This window comes from Manis pentadactyla, chromosome 3 (genome assembly GCF_030020395.1).
Source record: "Manis pentadactyla isolate mManPen7 chromosome 3, mManPen7.hap1, whole genome shotgun sequence".
In the NCBI taxonomy this organism is placed as follows: domain Eukaryota; kingdom Metazoa; phylum Chordata; class Mammalia; order Pholidota; family Manidae; genus Manis; species Manis pentadactyla.
Window position 1 is genome coordinate 59,646,852 of NC_080021.1, and position 13,848 is coordinate 59,660,699.

The 13,848-nt window shown below is 33.0% G+C and overlaps 1 protein-coding gene and 1 long non-coding RNA gene across 5 annotated transcripts in view; one reads left to right on the forward strand and one right to left on the reverse strand.

Moving 5' to 3' along the window:
- LOC118913476 (uncharacterized) overlaps positions 1 to 13,848 on the forward strand; it is a 213,888-nt gene that overhangs the window by 112,275 nt on the left and 87,765 nt on the right. The window lies entirely within an intron of this gene.
- PKIA (cAMP-dependent protein kinase inhibitor alpha) overlaps positions 1 to 13,848 on the reverse strand; it is an 84,361-nt gene that overhangs the window by 67,677 nt on the left and 2,836 nt on the right. Inside the window, exon 2 of one of the 4 annotated variants that reach the window (XR_008996268.1) lies at positions 6,876 to 6,948. The exons of the other annotated variants lie outside the window; for them this stretch is intronic. The gene's annotated coding sequence lies outside the window, so the exon portion shown is untranslated. The remainder of the gene's footprint in view (positions 1 to 6,875; positions 6,949 to 13,848) is intronic. 4 annotated transcript variants of the gene reach the window in all.

The window sequence follows — 13,848 nt, forward strand, 5'->3', positions numbered from 1 at the left end:
AAAGTTGCTTGTTTTAAATAAAACAAAGTTCAACTGAAGTGACTATACATCATTAATCTTATAAAACTTCCTGTTAGATTTTTTCTGTCTCCAGAATGTCATCATGCATATTATACTGAGATTTGCTTTTTGCATATGATTTCTGTACACATTTTTACACATTTCCTGTTTGAATTTTAATGCTGAGTACCCTCTCTTAACAATGTTGTTGAAAACTGGAGTATGATTTGCAACTACTCTGTTTAACACTCTATTTGCCAGTACCTAAGAGACAGGGACTGTGGGCTTAGACAGAGTAGGGTGCAGTCCTCTGGAAAAAGCAATGCAAGATAATTAGAGTCAGAGTGATGTAACTTATGCAAAGTAACCTCCTACCAAAACTCTGTGCTAAACACTAATTAAGCTCTAGAGTCATTCTTCAGTGAGATCAGTTAATATTTCCCAGATAAAGGAAAGTATCTCAGCATAGCCCATGTTTTTATTATGCTAATCATTTGTAGTCATGTGTAAGATTCACTTTAGCATGCTAAAATGTCCAGGCCTATGTGCTGTTTTTCCTTCTTCAGACCTGATCAAGTGATTTGCAACCTGGGCAATTAATAATGGCAAGCAAGCCCAGCCATAAACATCATAGTAAAAGCAAGAAAGATTCCATCTTAGATTGCCTTTTAAACTGCTTAGTAAACAGACAGTAACTTAGCCCACCTTGAGGGCAGGGCAGGCAGTCTTGATTGATGATTGATACGCTCCCAAGAAGCTGCTATTCTGGGAAAGAAATCTGCAGTAAATTTCTTATGTTAATTTTGCAGAATTATCTGGAAGACTGATGAAAAAAGAGACTTAATGTCTCCTCAAGGATGGACAGTCTAAGACCACTCAACAGGTCCACACCCCTACACCCTTTATCACATTCCTAAAAATCTTCAATGCCTACAAATCCCATAGACAATGCACAACTATGGGCTCTCTTGTCCCCTCCTGGCATGAGCCAGAAGCTCTGTCCTCTCACTTTATCTCTACATAAAAGCCTCTCCCTGGCTCTCCTACCTTGAGAGTCTGCTAAGTTCATTCTTTGACTCTGCAGATAAGAACCCTGGCATCACCTAGACAGTGCTTCGTGCACAACAAACCCATAATAGAATCCCTAAATTGCCTTGAATAAAATCCGTATTTATCTCCTAGCTTACTTAAGCACTTGGTGACAGAAATAGGTTCTAATTTGATAAAAACATGTGAATAATCCAGAGTAAATGTTAACTCTCAGTACAAATTATCTGTTAAAATACAGAAAATGTCTCATTTGGAATTACTTCCTGATAACCATAAATTCAGAGCTGTGTAAAGGCTTATTTGGGGGCATGTTACCATGTTCTCAGTTCATACTGAGGGAGTAAATTGACAAGAGAGCACACAAGATTTTCCGGCTCCAAATGAAGCTTGACTCATCTGTGTGTATATATCCAGTGAAAGACAGAAGGATCCATTGTTCTGTTGGATTAGCCCACATTAATGGAAAGATTAAGCTTTTCATTTCTGGTGCACAGAAAGGAACAGAAAGATGAGACTGAGGTCTAGGTTTCAAGGAGCTTCATTCCACTTTTTCCTGCCCTCATAGGATCAGGCAATAGGCAAAAAAAGAGTGTGAGAAACATTGCTGTGTACCTTTAAACACACAATGACCCTAGGTAACAGAAATTGTGGTTCAGGAAATGTTCAGTTAAATCTGGCCAGTCAAAAGAATTCCTCCTCTCTTGGTGGAGTAGCTTGGGGTGGAAAGGAGACTGAACATTCTTCATTTTTCTATGATTTAAATCCAGCTTAAAACCTCACTAAAATGTATGGTTTTCTTCAAATAGGAAGGAACTAAAATTAAATAAGCTGAAAATGTTGAGGGTCAATAAAAATCAGATAATAATTTTAAGAAAAGGAAGAATTATTGCCTTCAAAATCACCAGAATTGCTTTTGCTCCAAATAGGAGACTGCTATTGCACTTTGATTATGATTATAAATAAACAGAAATTCACTTGCTGTCTCCATCTGATAATATTATCAGAGATGTCATTTGAGGAAATTTAAAATTATTTACTCTATTGAAATCTCTGTAAGTCCTTAAAGTGAACTTTGTATGTTATAGCACAGTGTCAACAAGCTGGCAGAATTTTGACATCTCTCCTGACTTCTTTTCTCTCCTTTTTTCTTTTTCCTTCCCTCTCTCATTTTTCTCCCTCCTTCTCCTTCTTTCCAAAATAAGTAAGTGGGCATGTAAACAAATAGTAGGGATCAAAACCTTTACGTTCATTATTAAGGTTGGGAATGTGGGCTTTTACAATAACAGGTTTTAAATACTTTAAACTAGTTTTAAAATACTCTATCTATGCCTTACTAGCTATGTGAACAAATCAATTATTCAATGGTTCTGTGCATGAGTTGGCCCATGTATAAAACAGGTAATAATAAAAATAGCGCCTACCTCTTAGAATTGTTGTAAGGGGTAATTCATTTAGTTTTAGAACAGCATTTAGCACAGAGTAGGCATAAGTATTATTTTTTCACCTCTCTGAATATGTAAAACATTTAGTATTTGGATCCATATTCTTAAAATCTAACATCCACTGGTGTGAATCTCTGATTAGCTAAATGGAGAAAAAAAGTTGCTTTAGAAATTATTCCTTTAGTTTCTCATTTAATTTTTTTACTGAAAACCAGAATCACTATTTCCTGGCAGTGTCTATTATCAATAAACAATCCAAAACTGTAATATTATTTTGAGAAGGCACTGATTATTTGAAATGAAGGGAACTAAGAAATAGTAGAAAATAACTTTTTCAATTTTACTAATCCCAAGTGGTAGATGAAATGAATGGTGATATATGTGAAACTTTGTAGAAAAGTCATACAGAAAGAAGCACAAGTACTTACTGAACACTTGAAATTCAAATGACAGCAAATGACTAACTCTTAAATAAAGAAGCCGTCACTAAATTTAAAAATATAAATGCTTTTTCTTGCTTTCTTGTGGGAGGTGAAAGAGTACTTGGTAGGTGTAAAATTATTTTAAAAAGAAGGGTACAGTGGTGATATTTTCAGAAGCATAAAAATACCAAGGCAGATTTTATAAATGCCCTGTTTAAAATAATTGTATGCTTAATAGAAACTTAGTAGAATTTATTAAAATTGTCCAATGTACTTACTGGAAAGAATTTACTGTGAATATTAGTTATTTCCTTTAAAAATGATAGATTATAAGGCCTGGTGTTCCAATTAGGTTACAAATTACATAAATAATGTTCTAGTATGGAGGAAAATTTACTACTAAACTTAGTCCTACAAAATGTACATACATGTATAAATAAAATTATATAATCTTACAAATGTAAGCACACACCAATGCAATCCTTTAGTATTCTAACTCAAAAAATCAAGTTGTGAAAATGCTTTATTTACTATTTAACATTCTTCTTTTCTCACTTAACATTCTACAGAAAGAATTTTTAATTTACTAGTTTCTATATTGTTTCCTTTTCTAGAGAAGTTGATAGTCACAAAGATACACAAACTGGAATATGGTGAAAAAACAGGCAATATAGATTTAAATGTGAGAACTTGTTTAGTATGTCCACCTCTTTGTGTTGATGAAAGTAAGCCATATAGATTTTCCTGATTCAGGCTCTAGTGAGGTCTATGGGCAAATTTGTAACTAGGGGTAGATCCAGGCCTATTTCCATTTTTGTGCTTACCCCTTAAGCATGTCCAATTCCTACAGCATAGAGGGAAACAAGAGGTTGGCCATGTCCATGCAACAGGTCTGAATTATGGCCCTGCCACTTAATAACTCTGCTTACTGCTTAAGTGAGCAAATTGTTAAACTGCATGAGCTTCAATTTTCATTTCATTTTTCACAAAATGAGGATATTCCTTGATCCTACAATTTTAGAAAGTTGGGTTAGTCCAATGAAGAGAGAGATATAAAATGTTTTGAAAATTATAAAATGCTTTAAAAATTTAATTTATCACTGTTATTTCAGGATTGGAGAAAACTCCCCTTCCCCTTATGTAGTATTTTTACAGCCGGCCTACATCTTCCAGATTTATATAAAAATTGAACACTTTAGTGACACTTGGCAATGTTTAGATGTTAATATACATATCCAAACAGGCACATTTCCTCTTAAATAGTCTTAAAAGTAATACATACACATTGCAATGAATTTGGAAATACAGAATGAGATTAAAGGGAAGTCAAGGTTGATCTCTCTACTTCCCGAGTTGATAATTGATTTTTAAATTTTCTTTAGGTCTTTTCTTCTATGTATGTGATGTTGTGAATATGCTTTATTTATTATATAACATTCTTCTCTTCTCATTTAACTTTCACAAAATGATTTTTTATTAGTTTCTATGTCATTTCCTACCCTAAGCATCTTAAAATTCTTAATTGTGTACATTAACTGTGAGCTATTATGTAGATGAATAAAATAAAAATCAGCATAATCTAAATATACCAGAAATTCATATGCTTTCAAGGATATTCCTTTTTTTGTGTGTGTGAGCACTTTGCTTCACAGATTATCTAATATTTATATTTAATTAAAGACCATGTAAAGTTTTATTTAGTGCTTTTAAATGAAAAATGTTTAAGACTGCTCCACTTGAAAGCCGATATAAATGCTCCAAATAGCTTCCTTGTACTTAAATGAGGTGGTAGATATAGGAGCACTATGGAAATATAGATTACACTTGCATTCAAATAAAAATCTAATAAATACTATAGAATTGTTGCCTACTCAATATTCTGTTAACAATTGGTAATAGGCATATTATAGAGAATGATTAAACATTAATAGTCATCTGTCAATTATTAAAATCACATTTGTATGGTACAATGAATTTTCAGAAGTGGAATAGCAAGTATATTTTATTGTCAAAGGTTGCTGCCAACTGAAAAATTATTTCATAGGCTATAGTCTAAAATATATCACTTTACTGATATCCAAGAGACATCTTAGTATGTAATTAATAGGGCAGAAACTCTAAGTCAGGGATATTTTTGTCTTTATAGTACACTTGAGATACCAGTTATTAGAAACCAGAATAACATTAATAACCTTCAAATTAATTTTGACCCTTAACTGTAGCAATTTTAACAAGTTAGTATGTTTGAATACCAAATTAAAATTCCTTAACTAGTATTATAATTCATACAGTGTTTATGTGAAATATTACATGTATAATACTTCAATAAATTAATAAAAATTATCACAAATATTTGTGTCCCAGAAAAGATTGAGAGAGAACTTCTGGTAGTGTCCATTAATGTGTGATTAATCACTGTTACTTTTATTTATAAAGCACCCAAACATACATATATATCTATACATATTTATAAGAATATAAATCTTTAAGAAAAATGTATTCCAGAATTAATTTTAAAACATTGCTCTTTTGTGCTTATATTTTCTAATTCAGAGGTCTGGTCTTTAGGAAAAACTTACTCTTACTAATGATTTACACCTTTTACTTGAAAGAATAAAGTTATTTTTCCCAGATACACATGAATAAATTCTACCAATTGAAGTAATTTATTGCAAATTTGGCTGTAGTTGTTAATCACCACAAAATTCTGACTTGTGAACATTGTGCCTTACATTTTAAATTTAAGGCTACAGACAGTTTGTGTACTAATTCCTTAAGCCAAAGGGTCACATATCAACAATAAAAGCCATATAAGAAAAAATGTAAGGTCATGTGTTTTTCAAGTGCAGAAAAAATTATCATCATACTAAAGAATATGTATGTGTACTAACAATGCGGCTTTTATAGGCTCATGTTTTTTCTGTTACTTAAGTTTTCACATTAATTGAGCCTCCAGTTTTTATTTCAGTTTAAAGGTATTGCTATTGATCAAATTTAATCAATGTCACCTAGTAATGAACAAGGCCCTAAATATTAAAATGCTTATTACATGTTTGTTCTAAGTTCTCTGAGCTTCAGTAAAAAGAAAGGTATCATATACAAAAGGGTCTTTTCTATATAATGTACAACAGAGTTACAGGTTAATTTTCCATTTTTGACAACTCAATGATACTGATTAACCATAAGAAACTTCTTCAAGAGATACACACTTAAAAAAATATTTGGGTTATAAGTCAAAACAATTAGCAGGATCTTCAAAGGCTTTTGTTAGAGGTAGTGAGTGTTAACAACTCTCTATAAATTAAAGTTGCCCTCTTTCGGGAACTTTCACACTGTACTATAAAAAAAAAAGAAGTCCACTGTTGGTTTTAAGTAATGTAGTATTCCCATTTTATATGACACTTGTTTCTGAAATCAACACCCTTATTCAACAACCTTACTATCATTTCTGATTGTGAGTCTGTGAAAAGGTGATTAGACATATGGTACAATCAGAAAGAAAGAAGGAAAGATGCAGAATTACTAGACAGTTGACTTAACCAGGCCATCCAATCAACTATGTGCAGTTAAAAATAGAACTAAGTCTAATTCCCACAGCTACTGCCAGATCAGAGCCTGACAACTTTGCTTTTTTGTGGCCTCAACCTCTCCTACCACTGGCATTACCTATGTTGAGACATTCTCCTGTGAGGTTAAGAGTCATTTCAAGGCTTAGTTAAACTAACATGAGGGGAGATAGGAAAAGAATTCATAAACATTCAGGAAAATTGTGGTAATGAGGTCCGGTTGTAAATTGCCCATGAGAATTAAAATGATAAAAATTGAAAATATTTATTAATCATTCTGATGTTTCAGACATTCCACTAAGTTCTCTTATATGTTATCTTTTTTAATCTTCACAACAGCCCTGTGATTTTCTTATTTTAACCATCACAAAACTCACAGAGGTTAAGTAACTTACCCTAAATCACACAGCTAGTAAATGGTAGAGGTGGGATTCAAACTAGGTGGGATTCAGAGTTCAAATGCACTTCCTGAAAGACATGATTTGGATGTAAGTGATAGTAAAACCTCCCCACCTCCAAAAAAATAAAAAATAAAAACAGGCAGAAAAAGGAAAGGGGAAGTCTAGTGGCCAGCATACTTTGAAGATAATGTTTAGAACTTCTTGAATGATTTTAAAAATGACCAAAAGTTGCTAGAGAGCTCTAGGAATAAAATTATTATCAATTTAAACAAAAACAACTAATTTTAGTCAAACATTTTGAGATCAACCCAATTGCTCTGCTTTCATAACACTGTACTGCCATTTTATTTCATTTTCCATTTTGTTTATTAAGGGGAAATTTGAACACTTAAATATTGTGCCTTGGTGATTTTTTTCTAATGATAACCAAGATACCAATCTTCCTCTCCTTATTCCATGAACTGTGTAGTGTCAGACTATTTTAGTAACACATTTGATTTTTGTGGTGAAATAGTGACTTCATGAAGTCTTGTGAAGATGTTACAGGTCCACTATCTCAAACTTGTTTGCAGGTGGAAAAAGTTTTCAATTGAGACTTTATTTTTCCTATGATTGTGCTCTTTATGATAAAGAAGACTGAAAAAATCATGGAGATAAGAGAACCACTGACTAATATTTTATTATTAAAATCTGTATCCTGCATTTTGAATTTTCTAAAAGTCCAAATCCGTTATAGTTGAAGAAAGAGGGTAATGTCATGTTTTCCTGTCCTGGGTAAATGGGACTGTATTTGGCTCAGTGTATTGAACTGCTTAGTAAATATAACTCCAACTTTAACATGCATCAATTCTAATTCCCACCTTTCCAAAACCTGAGAGGCAAGAGAATATGGTTTGGCAAGAAATAGGTGAGAGGGTAGTCTCATCCATAATTCATCTTTACCACAACTACAAAAATAATCACAATGAACTTGTGCAGAATACCAATTATTTTGTATTTGGAGAGCAGCTTTCAAAACTAAATGGTATTGAATCATTTTGTTGTTCAACAAATAATTTGTAAAGCCAAATACCAAACTAACCTTTTGAGTTGCAGAAATTTTTTATGCTCTTGATATTTTACTGTTTTAAAATAACAGTTTGCATTTATTAAGTGTTTACCATACTATATGATACTGATAAGCACCCTAGAAATCCAAACATTTGTAAAAAGCATACCTCATGCTATCATCTCTTGCTTTGCTTTCAGATCCTAGGTTGCTCTCTCATATGGAGGTGATGTAAGAAAAGTAATTTAGATTTCTCTTTTATAGGCTCATCAGCCCCATCTCAACTAACTTTTATCAATGGAGAGTCTCAGTAGGCCTTATCTATTTATAGTAAAATCCTTTGTGCTGATCACTAGGTAATTCTAGTAAATATGGGTTTGTCACAATAGTTAAAAATGTCAGCCCCATTCATTTCAGCTTGATCCACTGCAGGAAAGCAGAAGTCAAATGACAGCAGTTGCCCCAAGAACAACTCACTTCTTTGAGATGAGAGATTAACTTGGATGAACAATGATCTGTCACAATTTATTTTTAAAGGTAGTGGTGAAAAAAAATGTTAATGCAGTCTTTTCAGAATGAATCCCTCTAAAAATGCACTGTTCTCCAGTAAGCTTACCTTATAAATAAAAAGCCATACATATAATTGTACTTTTCTAAAGTTTCCACATATTACCATATACACCAAATTAAAAAATCTTTAAATCTTTTCAATCTTTAAAATTTGATGATCTTTAAATCTGAATTTGGATTTGGTAAATCTGACAGTTTATTCTCAGTGACCCCGTTGGGTATTCACCAATTCAGATTCAACATTATTTCTTCAAGTTCTAGCAGGATTAAGTTTTGTGAATGGATCGAGGGTGTTAACACCCAGGCTGTTTTTCACTACATTTCAATTATCAGATAACCTGAGTGTGAAAGATCATGGAGAGTGTAAGAAATGGCATTAAAGGTATTACTGACTTCTCTTACGTTTATTCAGTCAGATACCACAAATACACGACAGAAGGAAAAAAAAAGCAGGTTGTGGTACCATTACTACTATTGCAATGACCAAAAAACTGACGCCTCTACCCTTGGCCTCACAGCTGCTGCACTGCACTGATTAAGATGTGGGCTTGTTGCTTATTCAAGTAAAGGTCAAAACACTTACTTGTTTTATGTCTGCTTTTTAAAAAGCCCTTCAACAGACAGCAATGAAGACAAAAGTAAATAATAGGAAAAATGATTATTAATAGGTCCTTCCTCCCACTTATCCAAAGAAAAGGCATACCTAAATACTGTTGGGAAATGTCTAGGGTGTGTCTGTCCATGTGCTTGCAACCCTTCAGTTTTAAGTAGCTTTTCACAAATATGTTATAAATGTGTTGCTTCATCCTTGCCATTTTAGCACGTTACTGTCTCATTCAAATAAACCATGATGCAGTCCCCAGCAGTCTCTGTTTCTCCTCTCTTGGACAGTGTAAATCAAGACAATCTTTCTCTGTGGAGGGTATTTAAGTCATGCCAATTCTGTTTATACTTCATATATGCCAGTATTCTGTACTTTAGCTTAAATAAGACATTCTCATCACTGGGCTTTAATTACCCTGTTCCAGGATAATTAAAAATGATATATTTAAGAGAAACTAAGAAAAAGAAAAACCAACAAAATAAGAGATTTACCAAAATATGGGTATATAAATTTGAACTAAAAAACAGACCAAATTTTTAGGCTGGATACAAATGACCCAATGCTAGAGGGTTTTTTTTAACTAGCTATAGATATTTCTAGTTTTCTACATTTTTGCTATAAGATTTGATGGATATCTGTGATGTACACCATAATATTTTGAAATGATGAAATGTGCGACTGAGAGACTTGAAATCTTTTGATACTTATATGCAGTATTTTTCCTCCATGAACTAGAAGTGAAAAAAGTGAGAATATTTCCTTGCTCAAATCATGTTAAATAGATTCCCATTATTATTTGCATTCATTTTTAAGATAGTAAAAATGGTTACAGAGAAATACAGAAATACTATCTGTTGAAGTTTATGATTTTATAGTCAATGATATTCAAATTATGCTTGTGTACAATCTCAGATGGAACAATACCACTTCATATCACCCCAAGAATTCTTCCATCAAAACTAAAAACAGCAACATATAAACACATGTACCTCGACACAGCTTGATATCATAAAATAATTTGAACTTAATTAATGTTTATTAGTAGGTTTTGATTCATAAAAATTATGGCATACTCATTGTACACATTAGGCACCTACTAAAGATAATATGGTAGTGTTATATCTAGATATTGTTAATATAACAGAAAGGCAAAGTACTGAAAGTGTTTTGTAACTAAAAATTACTACATGTGATATATGTAGACAATGGAGTATCACTCAGCCTAAAAAAGGAATGAAATTCTGATGCATGCTATAACATGGATGAACTTTGAAAACATTATGCTAAGAGAAAGAATCCAGACACAAAGGACAAATATTGTATAATTCTTCTCATATGAAGTGTCTAGAATAGGCAAATTCATAGACAAAAAAGCAGAATAGAGTTTACCAGAGGTTGAAAGGAAGGAAGAATGAGGGGAGGGGAGAATGAGGGGTCATTTTTTAAATGAGTACAGTTTCTGCAAGGGATGATAAGAAAGTTCTTAAATGGATAGTGGTGATGGTTACTCAATATTGTGAATATACTTAATGCCAGTGAATTGTACACTAAAAAATTGTTGAAATGGTAAATTATATGTTATATATATTTTGCCACAATTAAAAAATAAAAATCTATAAAATATAACACAGTCACCTCATATTAGGTATATTTTGAGGTTTCCATAAAATCGCACTTATTTTAGGAGCTAATACAATTATAATCATATTTGTAAGTGTAAAGAAAGCAACAGCTTAAGTTGTCCCCTTGAGAGTTTTCTATCTCTCCATCTCCGTTTTTTCTAGATTAATGTTATTGTCATACCGTCTTTGAATACTAGCATCATCAGCAAAAACCATGCTATCATTATCTAGTACCTGTGTCCTCACATATCAGCTAAGAAGTTCAATGCATTTGAATACTTGCCATTGTTTTAGAACCTTGGAGGGATAAACATAAGTTGTCATTTCTCCCTGAACTTTGCAAAAGCAAATATATTAATATTACTTCAGACAGCATTACCAGAAAGAAATACTAACTTTGAGGCCAACATTCATCCATCCTAAGAAAACTGAATATATTCCAGAACAGACTACATCACTCAACTGCTGGCAAGTCTAGAACTGTTTCTTTTTGTAAAAATGATTGGAAAGCCCTGCATAAATCATTTGGAATGTGTAACATTTCAGAGCTCCTTCTGGGATTCCTTTTCTATGAATCAAGGTTCTTGAATCACTCTTCTCACTGGCATTTGCTTCCAAGTCATCTCGGCTGCCTTCGTGCCAGCTCTAGTGAATAATTCTTGTTTTAGGTCTTGAAGCAGGAAGAACAATAGAAGGAGAATTTCATTTCAAGTACCAGAAATGTCTGGGCTAGTAAAGGGCATACATACTGTCACAGTAAATCCACAATACATGTTCTTAAACTATTTGTGAAGGAGAGCTTTCCGGGGTCTTTAAATACTAAAAATATTGTATGCAAAATTCTGTGTGTGTGTTTGTGTATGTACTTGGGGAGTGGATGCATAACCTATTGAATTATCAAAGGAGATGATACCAGAGACTCAAAGGAGACCCCAGAATTTAAGAAGCCCTGGAAAGATTAATCATGCAACAGTTCTAAACTACTCTGATGGCTCTGACCTTATGTTTTTATAATGCTTTCCTTACTCTGTTACACTTCAAAGAGCAGCATGGTAATGTGGAAAGAATCTGTGCCATTGAGGTAACATCTCTGTTTCCTCAATGTAAAATTTTCTTATAATAGAATTGAAATTAGATACCACATATGAAATACCGACGAGCAGACTTTGAAAGTAGACAAGTGCTCATATATGTAACATACCTTCTCCTGCTTAGTTTTTTTTCAGTAGAATGCAAGCATACTGAAAGCAGGTACAGTATCATCTTTAAAGTTTTGTTTTGTTGTGCTTAGCATGCTTTTAATATGGAGGAGCTAATAAACATTTAATGGCATGTAAGTTCACAATAATGTTTGTTCTGTCTAATTACTTGAATATACTGTCACTTTATTATTATATAAAGATTTTTTAAAACCAAAACTAGTACTTGCAAATATATTGAGGGCTTAATTCACTAACAGAGAAGAGTAGGTAGATAAATGCTTCTGGGAAATAATAATATCTTCACTAAAATCAAATTGCTGAGTATCTACTATGCATATGCAGATGGTCCCTAACTGAGCATGATTCAATTGGAGATGTTCTGACTTCAGGATGGTGCAAAAGCAATACACATTCAGTAGAAACCATACTTTTGGTTTCTACTACCATATCAACCAGATTTTGAATGTTGATATTTCCCAACCTGCTGAAGTGCAGTACTCCATTCTGTCATGACGCTGGGTAGTGGCAGCGAGCTGCAGCAGTCGTGACGTTAAACAACTGATAAATTTACAACTCTTCTGTATCCATACAACCATTCTTTTTTTCACTTTCAGGACAGTATTCAATAAATCACATGAGCTATTCAACACTTTGTTATAAAATAGGCTTTGTGTTGGGTGCCTAACCTGGGCTAATGTAAGTGTTCTGACCATATTTTAGGTAGGCAGAGTTATGATGTTTGGTAGGTTAAGTGTATTAAATGCATTTTCAACTTATGATATTTTCAATTTGTGTTGGGTTTAACAGGACATAACCCCATGGTAAGTCGAGGAAGATTTGTACATACCTAGGCACTAGGTACTATGAGTTGCAGATAACAAAAATTTGTCAATCACAGACCCTGATCTCATAGCTATTTTAGAAGAACCCCCAAAGTACGGTCACACAAAAGGATAGACTGAGACAGAAAGTGTCATAAGAATTTAGACAAGGGAGAACACCCATCTAATGTGAAAAGGAATATGGGTATGGGGAAGGCTTCATGGAAGAAGTAATGTCTGATGTGAACAAGGTTTCACCATGTAGTACAGTGAGTCTAAGGAACAAATGAAGACATATAGGCATGTGGTCTTGGGGCACAAACTATAAATACAGATCACTGGATCTAGGCTAGACATGGGGTACTTTAAGGGGATTAGTGAGAAACGATGAAGAGAGATCTGTGTCTGATACATATTACTTCTTAATAATATTTTTAAACACAAGTATATAATAAAAACAACATAAAAGAGAACTTGAAAATAAGTTATAATGAACAGGGAGAAATATTACAGAAATCTGGCAATTAAGAGGTCACTGACATCTTTCAAAATAGCACTTTTCCTACCCATTCTTAGTGAAAGCACTAGTTGAATAAAAATGCATTTCTTCAGCCTCATTATTCTCACTCCCACCATCCCCATTTTCCATAATATCAAGATAAGGATATTTCTATTTTAACTAGTGGCAGTAATGCAGCACCAGAAAATGTCTTTTTTACGTGACTTTCAAATTTGTACTCTCTAAGTTACTGATAACACTGACCATCCATCATATTAAAATTTTTTATGTGGTTGGAAAGCAAGAGATTGACTTCAATTCTCTCTTGTCAAACCTACAAAAATGCCTGTAGTTCATTTAGCATCTAATAGTGCACATCTTTCTATTTTTCACTCCTCCATTTCTTGAACAACAGGCAATTAATTTTCTTTCCCTAGGAAATGTTTTAAAAAAGGAAAGTCATAAATTAGATGCAGTCATGAAATCATATATATATATTTCTTTGTAGGGCTCTGAATTTAAAAACTTTCCTCAGAAAAGTTTCTTTGTTTAAACTTAATAATCCAAATTCGGAAATCCCTTAGATTTAATTATCTTCCTC